General features: G+C 42.3%; 1 protein-coding gene and 1 non-coding gene across 3 annotated transcripts in view; both read right to left on the bottom strand.

Annotated features, from left to right (window-relative positions):
* ABTB2 (ankyrin repeat and BTB domain containing 2) overlaps positions 1 to 24,299 on the bottom strand; it is a 229,774-nt gene that overhangs the window by 124,174 nt on the left and 81,301 nt on the right. The gene's annotated exons all lie outside the window — the stretch shown is intronic.
* TRNAA-UGC (transfer RNA alanine (anticodon UGC)) lies at positions 13,142 to 13,210 on the bottom strand. Its single transcript has one exon. It is a non-coding gene; the product is annotated as a tRNA-Ala (tRNA).

Consider the following 24,299-nt stretch of genomic DNA (forward strand, 5'->3'; position numbering starts at 1 on the left):
GTGTATGTATGTGATGTTACTCACTGTTACAGAGTACCAGCACCTCTTTTTTGGCTACCCACAGGAACCATTTTGTACTGGCACCCACAGCACTTTACCGGCACTTCATTTTTTTACCAAAAAAACCCCATTGACTTAGCTTATGGCAAAGTTTCTGTCTCCATAATGCTACCTGACCCTTGTCGTGAGTTGCTGTTCACTGCAACTTTGTTTCTGATGGCAAACTTCAAAGGGTGCCTACTTTGCTCTCCATTAAGATAACCAAGCAGTCTTAATGTCTGGATTCTTATCTTCTACAAAGAAAATAAAAAGTCATTTAGAAAAAAGACTGTATGTGTGGCATGGTATATTGTGTGCTTGAGCGACTCTCCTGATTCCATAGGACTGGCAACTGAGAACTTCACACTTCCATTGTGCTACACTATCTCTAGATTCTATTGATTCTGTGGAGCTAGTGCATTTTCAACATTAATCTCCCAGGTTTGCTATTAAAAGAATTATATTTTTCATAACTCTACTCTTTACTTTACAAGTAACCTCTGAGTTCTGAATAAATGCTACAGACCAATTCAGACAACTGCTAGTTTTTGAGCTTTTCTTTGAGGGTTTTTTTTTTAAAGAGTTCTTCCACTGTTTTTTTATCCTGTAGCAGACTTCTATGTCTGGATCTAACCATGCAATGGAGAAAGGTGAGAATCAGGTGATACAATTCTAAGGTGGCAGAGTGGGGTATACCATGTCAGGTTGACTGATTTGCCATGTAAAACATACATGTACACACCTGAAAAGTAGCACATGAGTGCAAAAGTCCTAGCTCAACATTTTCCCTGAGAAGCTGGATTTCTATTTGCAGAGTTATTAATGCAGGGGAGCATTGAAAAATGTGATAACCTGCTTGCAATATACCACCTCATTCTATTCTTTTGCATTTGCGGACCAGGCCCAGGTCAGGAGAAACAGCCTATATCTTTCGAATTTTCAAAAGTTGGCAGGCATTATTACCCAGCAGCACCTTGATAGGATCAGAAAGCAAAGCACCAACTTCTTTCATGCTTACATAGCTTTTATGTTTATGTTTTATGTATTATTGGTAGCATCTGAAGGGAACAAAACTATGTATTTCTTGAAAGGTAGAGCAAGTTCATTTTGAGGAGACAGGGAAACAAATTAGTTACAAGTAGATATTAATAACATAGGGTATGACTAAAACTCAAAATTATTGGCACAATTCGTATTACACTCAGGACCATATCAAACTCCTTTTTCAAATAGTTCTGTGCCCTCACCAAAAAGACAATTAAAATTAGCAGTGATCTCTCTTAAAGACCCTGGCTACTATTCTAGCCAGCCTTAAGCATGAACAGGGAGAAGCATGTGAAGCCAGAAGTGTTTTGAAAGACTACCTGCAGCCAATCATCAGGCAGAACAAGGCAGTTTCTCTTCCATGTAAAATTTGTTCAGTTTCAGTTTAAGAACATGGGGTGTGCATTGGTTTTGGATTAATTTCAAATTCTGAATCAAAATGGGATGGGTTTCTGGGCTTGTCAGAGGTGAAGTAGGATCCATACAAGGTGGCACCAGTTGTTGCAGGGATTCTTAAGCGCTTTGCGATGCCTCAGTGATACATATAGCAAAAAAAAAATGCTGCAAAGAATTGTCTGCTGAAAGCAAACTAAATGGGCCTAAGCTAGGGATGGGTGAGAATTCTGCTGAATTTAGAATTACCACTGGATTTTTCAGTGGTCCACATATTCTCCATCTTTGTGGAGAAATCCTGTTTGCTCCAAACTTCAGCAGCTATCCCCTGACACTGGATTTCCCCCCCTTGAATATTCCCTCATATATATTGTTCTTTTATTGATTTTACTCATAGCACAGCAGTACAACTCTCTCTCTGCCACACAAACCCCATTTGAATAATCCAAGCTCGAAATGTGAAGGAAGCAAGCCAAACCTATAATAGTAAAGGAGGATGAGGATGTGAAGCCACTTTCCTTTCAAAGTGTCAATATTTTCTTTCAAAATATTGAAATTAATATTGATTTTTTTAGGAGGACAAAAAATGGACCGGTAAAATAAATTGAAAGCGGACAAAGAACCTAAGCTTACCATATAAAGAATAATGCCAGCATGGGGTGAAGGTTAAGGAACAGCAAACACCAGCATGGGATGAGGACAGAGGGAGAGCTCCGTTGTGACTGATAGATCAAGCCTATAATCAGAATAAACAATTTTACCCAGAAAATGAGTTTCTTCTGGTTCCCCCTAGTTGATTGACATTTGGCAGGCTTTATCCCCTCTAGAGGGGCTACTATGCCTGCAAATGTCATCCACCTCTGTCAAAAGGGGAAACAGTTATAGCTGTTTGGGGAGAAATGAAGTGGACTCAATTGGATGCTGAGGCAAGTCAGCCAGCCTACAAAGCACTTTCAAATGAAGTGGGTTTTTTTTCTAGAGGACCAGAACAAGGTCCAAACGAATCTTGTGGTCAGTGCACACTTGTATGAAAACATCTCAGGCTGTGTGTACACTTCTCCCTTGCCATTGTCAAGAACTGGGGCCCTTATCTCCTTGAGGGAAGGAAAGAAGGCAAATGCACAAATTGACAGAAATACATCTACTTTTGAACTGTGAACAGAAGAGCTTTAGAATTAAGTAAATCCCATCCGCAGCAGCATAATAAAAAACAGACAGGAAAGCCTAACATGTTGGTTTGGTCACTCATGATCAGTTTTTTCTGCAGTATTTAGTTTTCTCTTACAGTATCCCCCAGTGAGTGCCGCAGAATAAATCTCACTTTAAAGCCCATAAAAAGGGTCTCTGTGTGTGAGAAGGAAGCAGGTTTGAAGGAATATCAAAGTTTATGATTTGCAGAAAAGAGAAACAAAACCCAGGTTTGTCATACCTTCTTTTGGCAGCCTCAGCAGGTCTGCTTAGAATAGCATATCCTTATGGGGGAGAGGCTCCTTAAGAAAACACTGAGTGATGAATACTCAAAAGCAAACCAGAATTTCTTGACCTTTTGGTTGCTAGAATTAGTTTGGAGTTGGGGGTGGGGGGAAATCAGTGGTAAGAAGCAATCTAACAGATTTGCATCATGCAAGAGAAAATGACTGACTGAGAGGGGAAAGGGGGGGTGAGAAGAGACCTGGGGAATTGTAGCGGCATCAGATTTCAAAAGGCTCTGCTTAATGCATTTCATCTTACAAATCCAAATATGTAGAGACTTCTCACTGTAATTTAACCATCACATCTTACCCTGTGCCATCTCTTTGGCCTTGTATTATTTAAAGTGGCCCAACAGCCAACTTTTAGAACTTATGCCACCATTTATTTATTTTTGCTCCAGGCACCTTGTAAGCTTATATTACTTTAAATAAGTAGCCATTCCAATGACAGACATATGCACTTTAACTATGTTCCTATGGGCCAAATTTTTGCTACAGACCCACCTTCGTTATTTTATTCAGCAGAAACACCTTCATTTTACTAGTAGCCTGCAATCAAAAACTGGCTAGTTAGTTCAAAATAAATTTGTGAAATTCAGCCACGACCAGACTGCCACTAGGGATGTCAGAGAATTCCATCAGAAACTGAAATTGGAGGGGAAATTGTGCAATTTGCATGTTCATTTGAGGTCAGGAACAAAAATCACACAAGTGAATACGAGCGGTATCTTTTTTTCGTATGCAAACACTAAGTATGTCATTTTCTCATTGTTTTTTGTTGTTTCCCTTCAACTGAAATTTATTACATAATTAATGATATAACTAATTAAGTTAGTTTCAGCCATAGCACATAGCTAGATAAACATTTGAGATTTGAGAGAGGAAGCTGAACTGTGGAACAGAAACAATGCTGATTCCAATGAACACAGAACAGGATGGAAATCGCTGCCTTCTTACATCCCAAAAGTGCTGCAATCTCAAAGTCCTTGCTGCTTGTCTAAGAGTTCATAGGTCACAATGCTGCAGTGATGCAAGAAACCACACCTAGCAAAATTTGTTCTTCTACACAACTCTTGAAGATTAAAGAGCCCTCTCAGGATTTCAACAACCCTATTCACCCTGGGTTACCTGTCTTACCGTGCCTCATCTTCTGAAGCTCCTTTGCCTGTTCATATTGCAGTAATGGGGGGGTTGGTCTAACTAACTTTCCCCCTGCCCCAATCCCTGTCATTCTAGTTGTAAAAGGAGACTGCTGAAGAGGTCAAATTGCGTATCCTGGCAGATACCCTTTTGCTGGGACAACAGGCCTTTGCATAACTCCTACTGGGAGATAGGGCAGGATATAAATCTAATAAATAAATAATAGTAAATAACTCAAGAAATTGCCAGTACAGGTGATATGTTTCTACATAAACTAAATAGCTGGAGATCCTTCTGAAAGAATGTGTTATTTTTTCGTCCCACTCTCCCATGGCTGGAGGTGATGTTAGCAAGGTATCCATGTGTATGAAAGAACAACAGGTTGGCAATATGACAAAAGCACTGGAGGAATTTTCTTATAGGCAATCCTGTCTAGGTTTACTCAGAAGTAAGTCCTGCTGGGCTTACTCCCCAGTAAGTGTATACAGGATTGCAGCCACAATCACTGATGTCACATCATTATCTGATTGGTGCTCATGCCACTTTCTCACAACTACACTCCCCATAGCATTCCAAAGTGCAATAAAACAGATGCGCAAGTTGGGGGCCGGGATGAAATCTTCTAGCCACAAAGTATTTCAGTTTGAGTGCTGTGAAATTACAGTACCCCTGCAACAAAAATGACATCTTGGAAAATGAAGTCTGGATCCACCACAACAAATAAGTAACAATGCTGATTTACAGCTAAAGGGGGGGGGGACCCAGAAATAATCCAAAAAAGCCTAAGACACAGCAGAAATACTGCTGCTTATGTTTATTGGTTTACCTGGACTTTTGGGGAGGTGTTCTTTTCCAAAATTCCACTTGGCTGATACCTTTTGAATATTTGCCTAGAGAAAGACATTTAATATCTAACAAATTTTAAAAGATAATGCTCTGGACAATTTAGGAGGGGGAATTATATGTCATTAGAGGCAGATGCTTCAAAGCTTTTATGTATGCAGTGATCATCTCATACCAAACATCCAAATGATTACTCTGTGAAGCTTTTACTTAGGAAACTCATAAGGCTGGAGGAGGAGAAGAAAGAGGATCAAATATAACCAGCAGATGAAAAGTACCTATTATGTGTCAGGTTTTCTTTGGGGCAAGTAAATGACCTGACTGAAAACTCAAATACCTGTGGTGTATTGCCTAGTGAATGATACACGGCTCCACATTGAAAACGGATGAAATTCAATAAGAGCCTCTTCTGACATTACTAGTGCATAAAGGAAGAATCCCGGATCGAATGACACCTTTGGATTTCACTTAGGAAGCAGTCTGGTTACCTGACACATGCATCTCTTTAGAAAAGGATCCCGTTTCGGTCCAAATATTTTCCCTGAAGGATGTGGCCTTACTATATATTTATATAACAAGTATATGAAGAACATTTAGGCTGCAATTTCACACTGATTTACCAGGAAGAAAGCCCCATTTCACTCAGTGGTACTGACTTCTGAGGAGACATACATAGAATCACACATTTTAAATTGATTCTAAACAGGAGTGGGGAACTTTTTTCAGCCTGAGAGCCATGTTCCTTCTGGAACAACCTTCTGGGAGCTACATGCCAGTGGTGGGCAGGGCCAGAAGCAAAAATGAGGTGGAGAAACGGATGCAACTCTGAGGCTACATCTAGCCATTCAGAGGTATCTCCACATAGACACACACCCTCCTCTATCCTCCACCCAAGTAAGCAGGAGGCATTAACACAGTTGCCACACATTTCAGCCAGGTAAAAGCACTTGAGGGCACAGAGAGTTCCAAGGGCCAGAGGTTCCCCATCCTTGATTTAGAAAATATATGCCATTGCCACCACTGCAGACACAATAATCCAGAAAGAATATGAAAAATATTGATCAAGGAGTGGCAGTATATAAAATCCTGCATGGGGGGCGGGGGGGGGAATGCCGGCTGGCCTGATGAACAGGTGTCATCCCAACCCTTCTTGGTGCATCTTTTACCTTTCTGTAGTCCTCTGTTACCACACTGGTGACCTCTTCCAGGACTGAGGGAGAACAGAACAGGTGGGAAAGAATACTTAGCCATAATGTCATTTCAGCTCAGGTTATCCAAAAGCAACAGGGGATGAGTAACTGCTTGCTAGACAACCATCTGACATGCTTTGGCAAATTTCCTTGTCCCCAACTGTTACAGTACTAATAAGGAAAGGAGGAACACTCTCTGTCAGTGGGCTGTTGACTTGTGACAGTAGCATGTAAAAATAATTTCGAAAAGGCTTATTCCCAGGTAAGTGGGGGTAGAATTGACGCCCTACTCTTTATGATATCAGAAACAGCAGACAAGTAAAATTAAGTAAGGTAGTCTCCTCTGAGTCATATTTTATATGGGCAGGAATATTGCTGTATCTTTACTCCAGAGTTCTTTGGGAAGAGGGACTATTAAAATCACCCTGACAATTGTAACTCAGGAGAACAAGAGTCTCCTAACAACTCTCAGAACCCTTTACAAACTACCCTTCCCAGGATTCTTTGGGGGAAGGCAGGATTGTTTAAAGTGGAATATTAGAGGAATAAATGTATGGTAGGGCCCCACTCATACAGCGGGTTATGTTCCAGACCCCGCCGAAAAGCAGAACCCGCCAAAAAGCAGAACTCCATCTATAACATGGTGCCTGATGCCCGAAAAACGCCGTAAAAGCGGAACAAGCGCCGTATGAGTGGGGCCTTACTCTAATTGAAAACCGCCGTATTAGCAGAACGCCGAAAAGTGGGGCCCTACTGTATTGTGTGAATGTGGCGACAGATAGATGCTAGGGATATAATACTGAAAATGTCTCATTGAGGCATATGATGTGGGCATGTCCACTTATATATTCTTTTTAGTCTGAAGTTGTTGTCTGTATCAATCAGGGCTGGCATCAGCTCAAGGGGTAGCCAGGTCAGGCCCTGGTCAAGGGCCCTCCTTAAGGTGGGAGGGTAGCGCTCCCATTCTGTGATCTGCAGCAGCGTCAGCTCCCAACCCTGCCATAGATCTTGGAGAGGGAGCTCCCAGTCACCTCCCCACCCATACAGTTAGTGCGAGCCACGCATGCCCCACCTACCTCTATCACTCCTATAACTGACATATGCACATGCCTGCCATCAACCACGATGTCGGTGGGGGTGTCAGCCCCTTAAGGAACCCCCTGCCACCATCTTGGTTGAGGGTACGCATGCCATCAACTAAGATGGAGGCAGAGGCTTCCCTAAGGGGCTGACAGCCTGCTGCTATCTTGGTTGATGGTAGGCATGCGCACACAGCACACACTTCATTTACAGGAGCAATAGAGATAAGAGGGATGCACGAGGGGTTGAGCTCCAGCGCTGTGGGCCCAGGGCAGGCTGGTGCCAAAGGACCCAGGCATGCCTGGTGCCAACCCTGGTGTCAATTTTGTACTGGTGAAATCTTAGATATTTGCAGATGTTCATGTACTTTAAAACAATATTCTTATAGTATGGGGATTAATTGTAGGACAATAAAAGTGGATTTTGCGAGCCTTTATGGTTGTTATGTTGATCCTGAAAGGATAAACATCCACTGTGTATTATGCAATGGTCTGAGGACCTTACTGCCCTTGCTGCATTTGAGCATATTTCCTATAAACATCAATCTCATGAGGATGTAGCTTGGACATGTGTGTGGCTTATATCAACCTACATGTTAAATTTAAAACGGATGTTATTGTATCATCCATGTGAGCTGAATATGTTTTTTTATTTTCCCTTTCAATTTTTTCTCTTTCTTTTTCTTCTTTGTTAAATTTGCTCTTAAAATTAATTTAAAAAAGAAATGTAAATGAATAACCTATGTAATATATGGGCACATCATTCTTCATGACTAAATCACATATCATATTGGGAAAAATAAATAAATATGGAAATTTCAAATGTCTTGTTTGAGATCACCCAGCAATTCAGTGCAAATATTCTAACCTCTACTATTCTAAGCTCGCTACTTTAAATTAACGGTCCACCATGCAACCCAGCAGTATAAATGGAGCCTCCTAGCTATGGTGCTTTCATGTCAGAGACATGGATTCACAATGCATATTCCTAAAGGAGAAAGCCATAAGAGTGTATGTCAGAGTCCCCAAAAGGAAAAATAAGACAGTTAAGATATTAAATTAATCCAGATTGATAATATACTCCAGATTTGTTTTGAACTAAACGCATTCTTAAAAAACTGTGGCTTTTTTGTTTGGAACTGGGAATGTTTTGTCATGTTCTGGGTTTCATTATCCTTGTGGGCAAGTGGATGTATTTGAAAGCCTCCATTGTCATTTGTCAAATCCACCCTTAGCTGGAGAGACAGGAGTCTTAAGCAAACAGGACGGAGTGGAAGTTGGTGTTGGTGAGTCAATATCTGGGTGAAAGTATTTCTTTGATATTCACTTGGCCAGCTTTGGGAGGAAAGAGGCTTTCACGAGAATAACAAAAACAACAAACGTTGGAGAATCCTATACTCAGGAACATACCCTGTGTTCCAGTGGATTTACTGAGTGCCCTGAAAAGCAGGGTAAGATTTTTCAAAAAATTATTATTATTATTATTATTATTTATTAAATTTATATACCGCCCGACTAGCAATAGCTCTCTGGGCGGTGAACATAAAATAGCATAAAAATACAATGAATAACAAAATAATACTAAAATACAATCAACAATCCAATACAATAAACATTTTTAAAATTAAATCAGTGTAACTTAAAATGCTTCAGAGAATAGGAAGGTTTTGACCTGGCGCCGGAAGGAGAGCAGAGTCGGCGCCAGGCGTACTTCCTCAGGGAGACTGTTCCATAGTTCGGGGGCCACCACTGAGAAGGCCCTAGATCTTGTCATCACCCTCCGGGCCTCCCTGTGAGTTGGAACCCGGAGGAGGGCCTTCGTAGCAGAACGTAGTGCACGGGCCGGTTCATATCGGAAGAGGCGTTCCGCAAGGTATCGTGGTCCCGCACCGTACAAGGCTTTATAGGTTAATACCAACACTTTGAATCTAGCCCGGAAACATATTGGCAACCAGTGCAAGCTGGCCAGAACAGGTGTTATATGCTCGGACCGCTTGGTCCTTGTCAGCAATCTGGCCGCCGCATTTTGCACTAGTTGTAGCTTCCGAACTGTCTTCAAAGGTAGCCCTACGTAAAGCGCATTACAGTAATCCAAACGTGAGGTTACCAGAGCATGTACCACTGATGTAAGGTCCTCTTTACTCAAATAGGGACGTAGCTGGGCTACCAACCGAAGTTGGTAAAACGCATTCCTAACCACCGAGGCTACTTGAGCCTCAAGTGAGAGGGAAGAGTCTAAAAAGACTCCCAGACTACGAACCCGGTCATTTAGGGGGAGTGTAACCCCGTCCAGGACAGGGTATATATCCACCATCTGATCAGAGAACCCGTCCACCAACAGCATCTCAGTCTTGTCTGGATTGAGCTTCAGTTTGTTAACTCTCATCCAGTCCATTGTCGAGGCCAGGCAACGGTTCAGCAAATCGACAGCCTCACCTGAAGAAGATGAAAAGGAGAAGTAGAGCTGCGTGTCATCAGCATACTGATGACAACGCACTCCAAAACTCCTGATGACCTCTCCCAACGGCTTCATGTAGATATTAAAAAGCAGGGGGGACAAAACTGACCCCTGCGGGACCCCATATTGGAGAGCCCGCTGTGTCGAGCAATGTTCCCCAAGCACTACCTTCTGGAGACGACCCGCCAAGTAGGAGCGGAACCACTGCCAAGCAGTACCTCCAACTCCCAACTCCGCGAGCCTCTCCAGAAGGATACCATGGTTGATGGTATCAAAAGCCGCTGAGAGATCAAGGAGAATCAACAGAGTTACACTCCCTCTGTCTCTTTCCCGACATAGGTCATCGTACAGGGCGACCAAGGCTGTCTCAGTGCCAAAACCGGGCCTAAAACCCTATTGAAATGGATCTAGATAATCAGTTTCATCCAATAGCGCCTGGAGCTGGCCAGCAACCACCCGTTCCAAGATCTTGCCCAGGAATGGAACATTCGCCACTGGCCTGTAGCTGTTAAAATTGTCTGGGTCCAAGGAAGGCTTTTTCAGGAGTGGTCTCACCACTGCCTCTTTCAGACAGCCCGGGACCACTCCCTCTCGTAAAGAGGCATTTATCACTTCCTTGGCCCAGCTACCTGTTCCATTCCTACTAGTTTTTATCAGCCAGGAGGGGCAAGGATCCAGTACCGAAGTGGTTGCACGTACCTGTCCAAGCACCTTGTCCACGTCCTCGAGTTGAACCAACTGAAGCTCATCCAACAAAACAGGACAAGACTGTGCTCCGGACATCTCACTAGGATCTACTGCTATAACTTGAGAGTCTAGGTCCTGGCGGATACATGAGATCTTATTCTGGAAGTGATCGGCAAACTGATTACAGCGGGCCTCCGATGATTCCACCGTGTCCGGAGGGTTTGAATGGAGAAGCCCCCGGACAACTCGAAAGAGCTCCGCTGGGCGGCAAAGAGATGATTTAATAGTGGCAGCAAAATGATGTTTTTTAGCTGCCTTCACTGCTCCTACATAGAGCTTAGTCGAAGCACTAACCAGCGCATAATTGTATCCGTCGGGAGTTCGTCTCCATTTCCGCTCAAGCCTCCTCCTATCTTGCTTCATTGCTCTCAGCTCCGGAGTATACCATGGAGCTGTATGAGCTCTACACAGGAGAGGGCGTGCAGGAGCGATCGTGTTTACAGCCCGGGTCATCTCCGTATTCCACAGAGCGACCAGGGCTTCAGCAGGAGCGCCAGTCCTATCAGCCGGAAAATCCCCCAGAGCCCTTGGAAAACCTTCAGGATCCATTAGTCTCCGGGGGCGGACCATTTTAATAGGTCCCCCACCCTTGCAGAGGGAAGAGGTTACTGAAAGTCTAAACTTCAGCAAGCAGTGGTCTGTCCATGACAAAGGGAGTGTTGTAAAACTCCCCACATCCAGATCACTTTCCCCATGCTCAGTAGCAAAAACAAGGTCTAGAGTGTGCCCCGATACATGTGTTGGACCACTAACATATTGAGACAGCCCCATGGCTGTCATGGAAGCCATGAAGTCCTGAGCCGCGCCAGACAAAGTGGTCTCGGCATGAATGTTGAAATCCCCCAGTACTATTAGTCTGGGGGACCTCAACAATATATCCGAGACCACTTCCGCCAGCTCAGTTAGGGAAGCCATTGGGCAGCAAGGTGGGCGGTACACCAAAAGGATTCCCAGTCTGTCCCTCTGGCCCAACACAAGGTGCAAACACTCCAGGCCAGTAACTGAATGAACATGGTGCTTGGTGAGTGAGATGGAACTCTTATAGACGACAGCAACCCCACCTCCCCGACCCTCAGATCTACCATGATGCTGAACCAAGTACCCCGGTGGGCAGAGCTGAGAGAGACCAACTCCTCCCTGCTCACCCACCCAGGTCTCGGTTATACATGCCAGATCGGCTGCCTCATCCACAATCAAATCGTGGACGAGGGAGGTTTTATTATATACCGATCTGGCATTTAATAACAGCAACTGGAGATCTGAGAGTTGGCTGATAGGACTACCAACGACCTTGCAGGTGTGGGAAGGACCGGAACAAGGCACAGCCACAACATGTCTGGACCGCATTCCCCTTACCTGGCACGTCCTGTAGGTCAGAGGGGAATCCTCGACAGGATCTTCCCAAGCTGAGGAAGCAGGCCAAACCATCTCAGGAGTGGCTCACTGAGTGGGGTGAAGCTGCTATGGCAAGTGGGTTGCATAAATAATGCATAAATAAATAAATTCAGTGAGGTGCTGATTTTGGAGGTGGACCACATTGGTCAAGGAGATGTGAGTCTACTCTGGAACACTCTCAAGTCTCTCTGAATTCTTTCCCCATCCTTACTGAAAGATCCATCAGAACCAATACAGATGTACTTTCCGAGTATAGGTTGTCCATCCTGAAGTCAGATTAAATTTTATAAATTGATTGTTATAATCAACTTTTCTGTACAGGTTGGCTAATTTATTTATTAGTGGCATGGCAAATGGTCTATGATGGTTTCCAGAGAAATAAAGACACTTTTGGAATATTTTGGACATCACATCTATGCTTCCAAATGTGCAATTAATTTGGATATCTTATATCAGTTTGAAGTGAATTCTTTGCATATGCCATTGATTATGGGCACAAGATGCTAGTGCACATCTACACTTTTCTTCACCAAGTGGAGAGCTCCACTCAAGTAATCTAGGTCCCAGCATACTTGTGGCCAATTGGGGGCATCAGACCCACAACATGATTTTGCCTGGCTCTTGCAACCCATTGCCACAACATGCTTATATCTCACCAGGCTTCGGAAAGGCAACATGCTATGGCATCTTTTTCTGAGTGAGCTTCATAACAAAAAACAGTTTCCTGCACTGCTGTTCTTATTGTTCTTCTTCTGTATTTCAACTCTGCATATATGAGTGGCCAAGGCTTAGAGGAGAGAGCAGTTAAGAGATGCTTTCACTCCTATCGAAGAAGAAGAAGAAGAAGTTTTTCATTTTCAAGTCATCATTCTTTGCATATGAACTGTGGCACTGTCATCACAGCCAGAAGCAGCTTGCTGCTTGGGTCAAGCCACTACGCTACCTTCCTAGCACATGGGCCACTGTTACTTACTGGAAGGGCAGGCTGTCCCAATGCAAACACACCACCCGCACTCCTGCCAGGGCGTTTTGATCATGCTGACCTCTCAGCTGCCTCACCCCCTCCTGGTAAGCAACAGCAACCCACTTGCCATAGCAGCTTCACCCCACTCAGTGAGCCACTCCTGAGATGGTTTGGCCTGCTTCCTCAGCTTGGGAAGATCCTGTCGAGGATTCCCCTCTGACCTACAGCTTTAGCAAGTTGGCTGCACCTGTCTTATAGCAACATAGGAAGCTGCCTTATACCAAGTCAGAGCCATTGATCTATCTAGCTCAGTTTTGTCTCCACTGACTGGTAGCTGGTTTCCAGTGTTTCATGCAAGATTCTCTCCCAGTCCTACCTGGAGATGCCAGGGATTGAACCTGGGACCTTCTGCATGCAAGGCAGATGCTCTACCACTGAGCCACGGCCCTTCCCTTATGCTTTTGTCTTTTCCATTTCTACCATCCCCTCAAAAGTCCATACATTTACTTTTCTCAGTAAATAATGGCTAACTTACTGAATGCAGAAATGCTACTGTACTCATTGGAGCATTCCTTGCTGCTCTTCTTCCCCACCCCCAAACATGTGTTAGTAGTTAGAAGACATTTGCTAAAGCACAGCACTTGGCAGTGGGGCAGAAAATGTTATGTTCCAACCATAGAACACAAAGTATGAATTTTCTTTCAATCCTGCCCTGTGGAAATACACTCACTTGCAACACTGTGCAGAGCTACATACAAATCAATCCGATGATTATCACACTTTGACTCTAAATGCAAGATAAAAAGCTGGAATCAATCGATAACCTTGTTGCAATGGCTGTAGTATTTCTGCACAATATCATATTCTCTAAATGCTTTTCAACCTCACTTGCCAGTTTATAAAGAATGTGGATTCTGGAAGAATCACAGAAGTTAATTCAATTCCATTTAAAGGTTCACTCATTTCACCTTTCACTAAAACTTATTCTGTGAGACATACTCTTCTCACCTGGAACAGTCATGATAGCCCGTGTGCTAACAAGTTGGGAAAAATTGGTAGAGGGGAGAATGTAAAGTAAAATTGGCATGTCCCTCTCTTGAGACCTCAAGAGGCACTGTATGAACAGGAAACGCACAGAGATTTAGACTTAGATAGTGAAGGGGAAGGAGGGACAAAAAGAAAATGGAATGAAATGTGACAAGAGTGCTAGTCAGAGCACAGCCTAAAATGCAAACACACATACATCTGCCTTGGAGTGAGGGAAAAAAATAATAATCTAAAACTGAAAATCAAGCCCAAACAATGTCCCATTCACAGTACCCAGCACTATGTGACACCAGCCCTCCCTGGAAGCCTGTGAGAAAAACTCCTTCAAACATCAACACATCTGGAATGTTTCCAACAAGGGGCCTTGTTCCAGACACTCCTGAGTCTAATATCAAACACTCTCTCATCAGTACTATACAACACTGTTCCCGACAGCTCCAAGACTAAATCGAAGAGGTTTCTGCTTAACTATAGAATTAAAATGTGAACAGATGAAGGAGGCTTGGACTGTCTAACCTAGTACCAGAGCTTGGAAAAGTTACTTTTTTAAACTACAACTCCCATCAGCCCCAGCCAGCATGGCCACTGGATTGGGCTGAGGGAGTAGTAGTTCAAAAAAGTAACTTTTCCAAGCTCTGCCTAGTACTGTATTCTGAGTGGCAGTGGCTTGTGGAGTCATTCTCAGGAGACTGTACCTTGGGTCTTCTGGATGCAGAACATGTGCCCTATCACTGCGCTGGAAAACCAGTGGTCCACCAGATATTGTTGGACTCCAACTCCCATCAGTCCCAGCCAGCATGGCCACTGGACAGAGTTGATGGGATTTGGTAGTCCAGCAACATCTGGAGAGCCACAGGTTCCCCACCCCTGCTATAGGCAACCTAAACAAACAGGAAGTTCTAAATGTGTATTATTTTTTAGAGTCCTAACCATGCAATCTCATGGACCATGAGATTCTGGGTGACCCAATCAGGAAGACTTGCAATTATTTCCTATTCATTTGAACGTGATGACATGCCGGTCTCTCTCTGGATTCTTCTACCTTTACATGAGACTTTAGTGGTCATTTGGTAAAGACCACTGGATAGGAACCACATCTCAAATCACGCACAATCAGTCAATCATGGTCATTAAAGGCTTGGGTATGGTCAGGCACCCACTAAGGTCAATGTCCTGCCAAGCGACCCATCACCATGAGTCCCCGGGCCCTGTTATTTCTCCTTCTCCTCATCAGTCTGCTTGGTCACCCACCCTCTGGCCCAGATGGGATGAGCAACTGAATAGCAACAGAAGTGAGGATTCAGAGGACCAGCTGCTGCCTTACTCCTTAACCATCCACCAGCTCTCTCCCTGGAAAGCAAACAGCCAGTGGCAATAGTGGTGAGGAGGATAAGACCCATAAAGGGAGCCCACGCTAGAGCTGGCACTGCAGAAAATCTAATTAAATTAGGCTTGTTAATATACTAATAGTTGTCTTCCAGACCTAACTTTGTATTTTACTTAAGAACATAAGAGCCTGCTGGATCAGCTCAATGGGTTGCCAGGCTCAGGGCCTGAGACTGATCCTGTATCTTTAGGAGAAGAGAAAGTCAGCCAAGTGCAGGTTTTCTTGCAACATTGTAATGGGAAAAACCACAAGGTGGAATTCTCCCTTACCCCTGCACAACTTTGAAAGATAAGCCCAGCATCCTGTTCTCGCAGTAGCCAGTCAGGTGCCTTTAAAGCTTGGACCTTAAAGCCTACCAATAACTCCTTCCAATAGGAACATAGGAAGCTGCCTTTATACAGTAGGGCCCCACTTCCCGGCGCTTAGCTTCCCGGTGTTCCGCTAATGCGGTAGCTTTCATTCCCCATTTTAAAGCCGCTTTTGCGGCATTTTGCAGCATTTTTGTGTCATTTTTGCGCGATGCGCCCCATTATGCTCAATGGGGTTCTGCTTTATGATGATTTCCGCTTTACGGCGGGGGTCCGGAATGGAACCTGCCATATAAGCAGGGCCCACCTGTACCGAGTCAGAACATTGGTCTATGTCGCTCAGCATTGTCTGTCTGACACCAGCTTTCCAGGTTTTCAGGCAGGGGTCTTTTCCAGCCCTATCTGGAAATGCTGGGGATTGAACTTGGGACCTTCTGCATCCAAGGCTGCAAGGTGGATGCTTTACCACAGAGATATTCATTACTGATGTTCAAAGCGAGTGTCTCTGCAAGGTAGCAAAAGTGGCATTAGCCATACACAAGGAGCAGCTATCAGCAGTCTTGAGGCAATCCCAAGATTTGCAGAAGTACAAAAAAAATCTTAAAGGAAAAAAACCCTAAGGGCGAGGGGCTCCCAGACAGTCTCATAAGGAAAACCAGATGGAGGAATGGAATGGAGTATCCTGGAGGACGGCACAGCTGGCTGGCTAACTGGCTGAAACACTGAACAGGAGCACTCCCCACTGCAACATCTAAAGTAAGAAAAGAAGGATTTTAAAGCAAGTTTGTCCTGTCCTGTTTAGTCAAGTTCTATGTGTTAGCATACTAACAATTCATTTCCTGATGCTGCACAATCTAGAAAAAATTCTAGACTTTACTGCAACAAGTGCAGATTGTAACCAATCTGCAGAGAAAATCAAGTGTAGCCACAACCCATAAGGGCTTGGACAAGACCCACCTCTCCTGCAATAGCAGTACATCAAAATTCCAGGGGGGAGGGAATGGTAGAGCATATGTTCTGTACATAGGAAGTAACCAGTTCTACCCCCAGCATTTCCAATTAAATGTTCAGGTAGCAAGTGTTGTAAAGCTTCTACTAGTCAGAGTAAATCGGGGACAGCCAGTGTGGTGCAGATGTTGACCTACAATGTCCATCATCCCTGGCCATTGGCAATGTAGGCTGCGGCTAATCAGATTTGGAGTCCAACAACATCTGGAGGGCACAACATTGGTTACCTATAGAGTTGACAATACTGGGCTAGGTGAGCCAACGGTATGATTCAGTAAAAGACAGCTTCACATATGTCTATTGCTTCAGTTCAAAGAAGCATTTATATCCTATTACCATGACAGCAGTTACAATGCATGCTTGTAGACATGCCAAACCTCTGGAATACACAAGGGCTCCCAGTTGTGGGAGCTGTTTCCTGTGCTTTCATACATTATTTTAGTCACTCCCATTTATCTTCAAATGCTATCAAGTAATTGCCTTTCTAGATCAAGGAGATTAAAAAGGATAAATCGGCTGGCATTTGTCTCCACCATTACTAAGGGAACGTTCACAAATCTTTTAGCTGCATGAAACACTAAAGATAACTTTTATTGGCAAATGCTCAAATAACTGAGTAAAAATCACTACTGTGGAAGCAACACATTTTAAAGCTTGGTGAGAACCTTGAAGAAATAAGAGCACAAAACAGTGTGTGTGTGGGAGGGTGGGGGGGAAAGGTGTAGAAATGGCTTGTTAGACAAAACAGGCCATGGCATGTTCAGTTCAGCTTCTGTTCCTTTCCACAGCTGGTGTTCTTCCGGTTGGGCAAGTGGCAACTACACTTATCATGCTCTCCAACAATTTAGCAGTGTGTTGATTCGTGAAGACTAACAAAACACCATTTTGCTACGAAATGCATGAAGCAATAATTAATGCACGTGCCTGATTAATTTAAATGAATTACTTAGAAAAGGTAAAATGTTGCAGATTGTCCTAGCACCTGAAAGCTTCAGGAGGAAGAACTGTAGCTGAGCCAGACAGCACATGTGTTGCATGCAGAAAGTTGCAGGTTCAGTCCCTGACATCTCCAGGTATGGCTGGGAAAGACTCCTGTCTTGAAACCCTGGAAAGACGCTGCTACTCAGTGCGGACGATGCTGAGCTCGATGGGTCATTGGCCTGAATCGGCATGTAGCCGCTTCCTATGTCTTATGCACTTTTATTGCTGGAAGAGAATTTCTTGAGCCATACACGTGACGAAATTATCCCAGTGTGAGCTGTCTGAGCTAGCTCTTTCCCCTGTTTTATTCCTGTCCTGCCAAGCTATAGGAGAATTTTACCACACATCTAGAGATTGACAATTTTTTCAATTTTGATTTCCCTCAGTTTTTCATTTTTCCAATCTTAGGTTCTTCACATTTCCACATTAGTTTGCTATTTTTTTAATTTATTTATTAAATTTATATCCTGTCTTTTCTCCCAGGAGGAGCCCAAGACAGCAAACATGTGATAACATGCTAAAAACATGTTTAAAACATATTAAAAACAAAACCTCTTTAAAAACCTCTTAAAAACAATTCCAATACAAATGCAGACTGGGAGGAGGTCTGTACTTAAAGGCTTGTTAAAAAACATCCTCATGAAAATTCATTACCATTTAATGTGAACCTCTCCTAATGTACACATTTAATTTTGCTTAACACACACAGTTTTGCAAGCAAAATATGTATTTTGTTTGTTATTTTCATTAATAAACACATTTTTATGCATACTTTCCCCTAATATACACATTTTTGCACACATGGTTTGGCTGGAGAAATGCATAGCAAAATTCAGAGTAATGTGATTTTGGAAGGATAGCTGTGTTTTAGTTAGTTTGTGTTTTGTTTTGGGAAGTGTAAATTGGGTAGATTTGCATTAAAGTGCAAAGTAAACTGACTCCCACATCCATATGTATTTTAGATGCAGCTATGCAAACCCTAGGGTAATCCAGAGGTTTGGCTTTATCATCCATTATCCTAATACGAAAAGCTAAACAGAAGGGTTTTTACACTTACACGTGTAGCTGTTAAATTGAACTGGCTCAATCAGTGGTCTGTGGGCATAAGGACAACAATTCTTGGCACACAGTGGAAGAACTCCTGGGCAGTGAACAGGATACAGAATAATTTATCTTTGAGCTAATTTAAATCCAGCCCTAGTAAATCAGGACAAAAATCTGACATGCCGTAACTGACCTGTGAGAAATTAATTCAGGGTCTCAGTTTCATTTCTAGCAAATTGAAGAGATGTGGCTGTGAGTAGTCTATTTCATCTAGAATTTACTCTTGCAGAACAGAAAACTACTAGGAAGAAATTTGCTACTGTCACATCTAAACTCGGCCACTGTTAAAAAAAAATAATCACTGCCTGATTCACTCAACATGAACAATAATTGCAAAGATTAAAAAAAATAGAAGAGTGAAACTATATATCTGATAAAGATTCTAAATAGCCCAGGGCTACAATCCTAAGCATGGTTATTTGAAAATAATTTCAGTACAAATCAATGGGTTTACTTCTAAGTAAATGTATCAAGAACAGGATTAATTTCTCATATAAGGATTTAACCCTGGTAATGATTCTCCCTTGCAAACAGCATTTTTCAAGGTTGTAGTTTAGACACACAGCAATAAATATCTGTGTTATGTTGTTGTTTTTACAAATAACCATCATATGTATAGTTGACCAGGACCAGAATGCCATCTGAGGGTATTTCGTTTATCTTGCAGACTAAGCTTTCCCAGGGGAAACTTTTTTTAAAATGAAGCTAAATAAAATACTATTAATACTTTGCTTTTTTCCATTAGTTGACATGCTGGGAGAGGGGCTTCTTGTCCTTCCTGTCCTCTCAGCCCCCCACATTCTATAAGTTAAAATCCACTCGCTTAATGTACTGTGTTGCTGTTCTAAATAAACAAACAAATACATCTCTCTGTCATCCTTCTGATATCCTTTAGGTGCCCGACTTGTAGATCCGACTTTTATTTACATTAAAACTATGCTGAAATTATTGAGGGGGAAATATGCAGCTATTGTTGAATATAAGCAGAGGAAGCGTTTTGGAAGCTGTAGAATCTCTACATTAGGAATGTCCCAATGCCGTGTTTATTTCTTTAACTGGTAACAGAGGAAAAAAATGGCTGAGATTTTGCTGGCCTTTCTATTCAAACAGTACCGTATGAAATCTAGTGCTCATCTCCAGCTAGGCCAGACAGCTAGGCTTAGTTGATTTCACACTATACTTAAAATAGAAGTACAAAATGTTCCATCTCTCCTCTGTCTGCAATTTCTAGTAATATAGTTATTTTGTGGAATGAACAGCAAAAATGGATGACGCAGCTAATGAATGAATGAATCAAACAAACAGACATGAAGCATATAGTGAAGAAGCAAGTGGGATGTGTGGGGGTGCCACACGTGCTTTTATAGCTGCTTATTCTGCATTTTTAAAGAGATTACTGTCAAACTCAGCAAGTGTCTGGTGATGGTTCACAGGGCTCTACGACAAGAAAAACTCAGAGAATGTTATGTTTATTGCAGGTATTTCTAAGGCATTCCACAACTTAATATATTGATTTGGGAGGCACTCATCCAAACTAAAATCCCCTACTCCAAAGACGCAGTGGGTTTCAGGAAGTGGCTTGGTTTTTTTCCCAGTTGAGCCAGGAACAGGCTCCATAAAACCAAACCAAACCCAGCAATACCATTAGTATTAGATTCATGGTGATTCAGGATATTTAAGCAAAATATTTGTCCTACGTTAAGGTCTCTGCATGATCCTGGGCCTGCTATACTGATGCAATGCACTAAAGGATTTTGTGGTCTTGGTGATGAAGCCTTTGGAAATAAAACATGTCCCTTGCTCTAACATGTAGAAGATGGACAAGAGGAACATGAACAATCTTGGTTGCAGAGTTCGAGACCAGAATGCTTCTTGAAACTTGGACACTCTCAGCCCGCCTTAGGAGACTGAAGGTAGGAGATACATATTCTTCAATAAATAAAATAAAATACTAAGAAAATGCAATGTAAAAATTAATGAATGCAAAGAAAACCATACACCTATGATAATTTTGACAGAAATGGGGCTCCAAATGAATGACTAATTGTCGCAAACTACTAGGTAACATCCACAGAAATCCAATTACATAGAGATTCACATATTAAAATGCTAAATTTAGAATAGAATAATGGAGAATTATATCAATGGCGGCATATCTAAAGCCTTATTTAGATCTGTAAACGCTATAGCAATGCTGTGCAACAAACCACTGACACCTTTGAAGGGCACCTTATTTCTTACTTCTGCTGTGAAGTTTATTCTAAAGAGGAAAATATGTGGCAAAAATATTTAGCTTAATTTTGCTACTTAATTGTCCTTTACATCTGGATTGTAGAGACATTTCAGTATCTGCATTGTCAGATTGTTCTGCATTGTCAGATTAAATTAATATAGCCAGCAAAATAAAAATAAAGAATAAAGAAGCTGGAACAAGTTGCACTCCTTTCTGTTCAGACACTGAGCCAAAATGTGCCCTTCACAGAACTGCACCATAATCCTGCAGCTTTCCACATATGAACCTGCCTTATACTGAGCTGTGAGCTGTGTTTAAGCTAGATATGCTGGGAACCAAGAGCCTTCTCTGTGCAAAGCATGTGCTGTGCTACTTAGAGATGGGCCGCAGCCCTCCCTCCCCAAATCATCATAGCAGTTCTACAAGTATTTCCTTGTCATAATTTCAAGCAATGCTAGTTTTAAAAACCCAAACACTTCCTTTAAAATACTGTTTTGTGAGGAGTCTCAGTTATGAACGCAATAGATTAGAAAGTCCAACTGATGTTTCCCTGACTAAATAGGAATATAAAACCCAGTTTAGGCTTTCCCGTTCATTCCTTTGAAGATTCTATGCATCCTGCTACATGCAACTTTTATCTTATCATTCCAGTTCCTTCTGGATGGCTTTCATGCTGAGCCTGGGCCCTGGCAACAGTAGGTTACAATCAGCATCTGCTGCCATGCACATCCTAAGACAGCTGAAAATAAACTATTTGATCTGTGTGAACCAGTACTATTCATGCCTGCAAGCGAATCCACAAACACAGTCTGGTGATTGGTGTGGTAGGCCTGATGCATTAACTTAATTTGATTTGTCAACTATTTTAACCAATTTCAAAGAAGAAATACTACAACAGCTGGAGGTTATGTAGGAATGGGGGAGAGCATGTCCATGTGTTACCACTTCTGACCCAGCATTGTAGAAATGTTTTCCAGTACAGCACATTGGGGAAGAATAGTTACTAAATTCAGTCACTGTATCTCCTCTGCAAGCGTATTGCATCACTTAATAGCATATACCTGGACCTAAAGCTCTCAGCCAATTTAAGTATTTTCTGATCTGTTGCATCCTTTTCATGGCTTCCTCAAATTCTATTTGCCTATGTGCTGAAACTGCTGTATCTTGATCCTCCAGATTTGCAGACTAGAGGGTCAAGAGAGAAAGTGGAGCACGTAAGTTCCAAAGCACAGTACATCAATGTATTCATCCTCCCCCCCCCCAAAATGACAATTATATTTTAAGCTTTGGAAACATGCACCTGACTAGATAACATTCCAGCATGAAACAGTGTTAATTTCTTTTTTCTATTAGTCTCCAGTCTCTTGATTTCCCAGGACAAAAAGGAATAGAATTGTTCACTTGGATCCTCTTTTATTCTTAGTACCAGAGATTTATAGCATGACTTTAATGTGGATATTCTTGTCATTTATCATAATTTTTATCAGCTGGCATACGGAAGAAAATTAGAATAGAAAACATTACTTATATACTGTTATGTTGCCGATGTGAATAAAATGTATAGACTTTACAGAGGAACAATTGATGCAATTCAGCCAAATTCAAGCACTTCTAAATCCCATTGAGCTCACTGGGAAAGCTAACCATATGCTTATCTCTCTCCATCTGATGTCTATAGGGTAGAGGTAATTTTGCATTGCATCTTTCTTCTGAGCCATTCTGGTAATGCTGGACATCCAAACACCATGTGGAAGGAGCCAGTGATGAACCAGTGATTACTAGCTAGTATTGCCTTAGCTCCCACATTACCTTGATTTCTGACATACTGAAGCTGAGAAGGGGGTGGCTTCTACCACATATAGGTTCTGGAAGAGATCCTTGCTTTGGCTGGATTTTACCTGATATATTCACAAAAGTTGTTCCTCATGCCAAATGATAATTGCCTATAGATATTTCAGGTCACTTACAGAAAACAATAATGTTCTTTTCAGATAAAAACAAAATACATTAAATCTAGGCAGAGGCTCTTGGAGAGTTCTGAACACTGGAGCTTGTTAGGAATCAGTGAAAGATCATCAGGGTAAACATTCTAAACTATGAGGTTGTTCATTGGTGACATGGAATAAGGGAAGTGTTAATTAAGAAGAACAGTGCTGAATTCAACACTCTGCTGTGACATTTTTGTTACTAGATGTTTTGGATGGTGAGCATGACACAAGTGTCACAAGACTTTCCAAGGAATCAATAGCTCTTGAAGAGCAAAGCAGAACTGACAATTTTCAAATGTTTTCAAACTTTTGGTATAAAGCCACATAATCGCCACTGAAACAAACTATAGAGATCCATGTTATTGAGAACTAATTCTGGCCTTTTATAGTTAAGCCATCTGTATTCTACATTTATGAACAGTAAGTAGATATGGCCATCTTCCAGGTTGCTGCAAGACAGATTTTAGAGGGCTACAATACTACTAAAAGGACCTCACCTGATGATCTAAGTGAACAAGCAATTCTATGGGAGATGGCATTCTGGCCCTAAGTTGTTTCAGGCTTTATAATGGACTGCTTTAAAGTCAATCCCGACTTATGGCGACCCTATGAATAGAGTTTTCATGGTAAGTGGTATTCAGAGGTGGTTTACCATTGCCTTCCTCTGAGGCTGAGAGGCCCAAGGTCACCCAGTGAGCTTCATGGCTGTGTGGGGATTGGAACCCTGGTCTCCCAGGTCATGGTCCAACACTCTAAACTTAAACTTGGATTGGTAGCAAACTGGCACTGAGTGCAGTCCCTTCAATGGGACTGTTGCATGCTTATGGTAGGTCACTACACTAAGCAATCTCGCCATTGTATTCTGCAGCAGCTGCAGTTTCCAGGCCAACCTTAAGAGTTCCCTCACATAGAGTGCACTGCAGTAACCCAGCCTCAGAGTTCCCTGTCATAGAGTATGTGGACCCTTAGGAAGCCACTCTCATTCTTAACATTATCAAATGACTGGAAAATACCTGGAATTGGATAGTGCAGACTACTGAGAAGGACTTGATAATAATCTGGATGCATTTGTAGCAGCTTTTATGTGTAGTACACAAAGTGCTTTAGGAATGGCATATGAAAGGAGGAACATGATGTGTGTCTCTTCTTTATTTGTAGTGTCATAATTAGTATAGGGTTCAAATGAAACAGCCAAGTGGGTTCTTGTTACCAAGACAATATATGGCACCACCTGAGGTTTGCATATTTAGTGGTCAGTATGAGCTGGTGGATGAAAAGATGGATAGTTGAACATGGGCTCGGGAGGAGAGGTTTGTGATATGTTAAACCGTAAATGGATATATAGTTATTAACAGGTGGAAACTAGACTAGACATGACTAGAGATGCAAGGGATTGAACCTGGGATCTTTTGTGCAAAATATGTGCTCTACCATGATCTCACCCTCCATCATATTATTTTGGCTCCCCCTTCCCCTATC

The sequence above is a fragment of the Rhineura floridana genome, chromosome 2, assembly GCF_030035675.1.
Source record: "Rhineura floridana isolate rRhiFlo1 chromosome 2, rRhiFlo1.hap2, whole genome shotgun sequence".
In the NCBI taxonomy this organism is placed as follows: domain Eukaryota; kingdom Metazoa; phylum Chordata; class Lepidosauria; order Squamata; family Rhineuridae; genus Rhineura; species Rhineura floridana.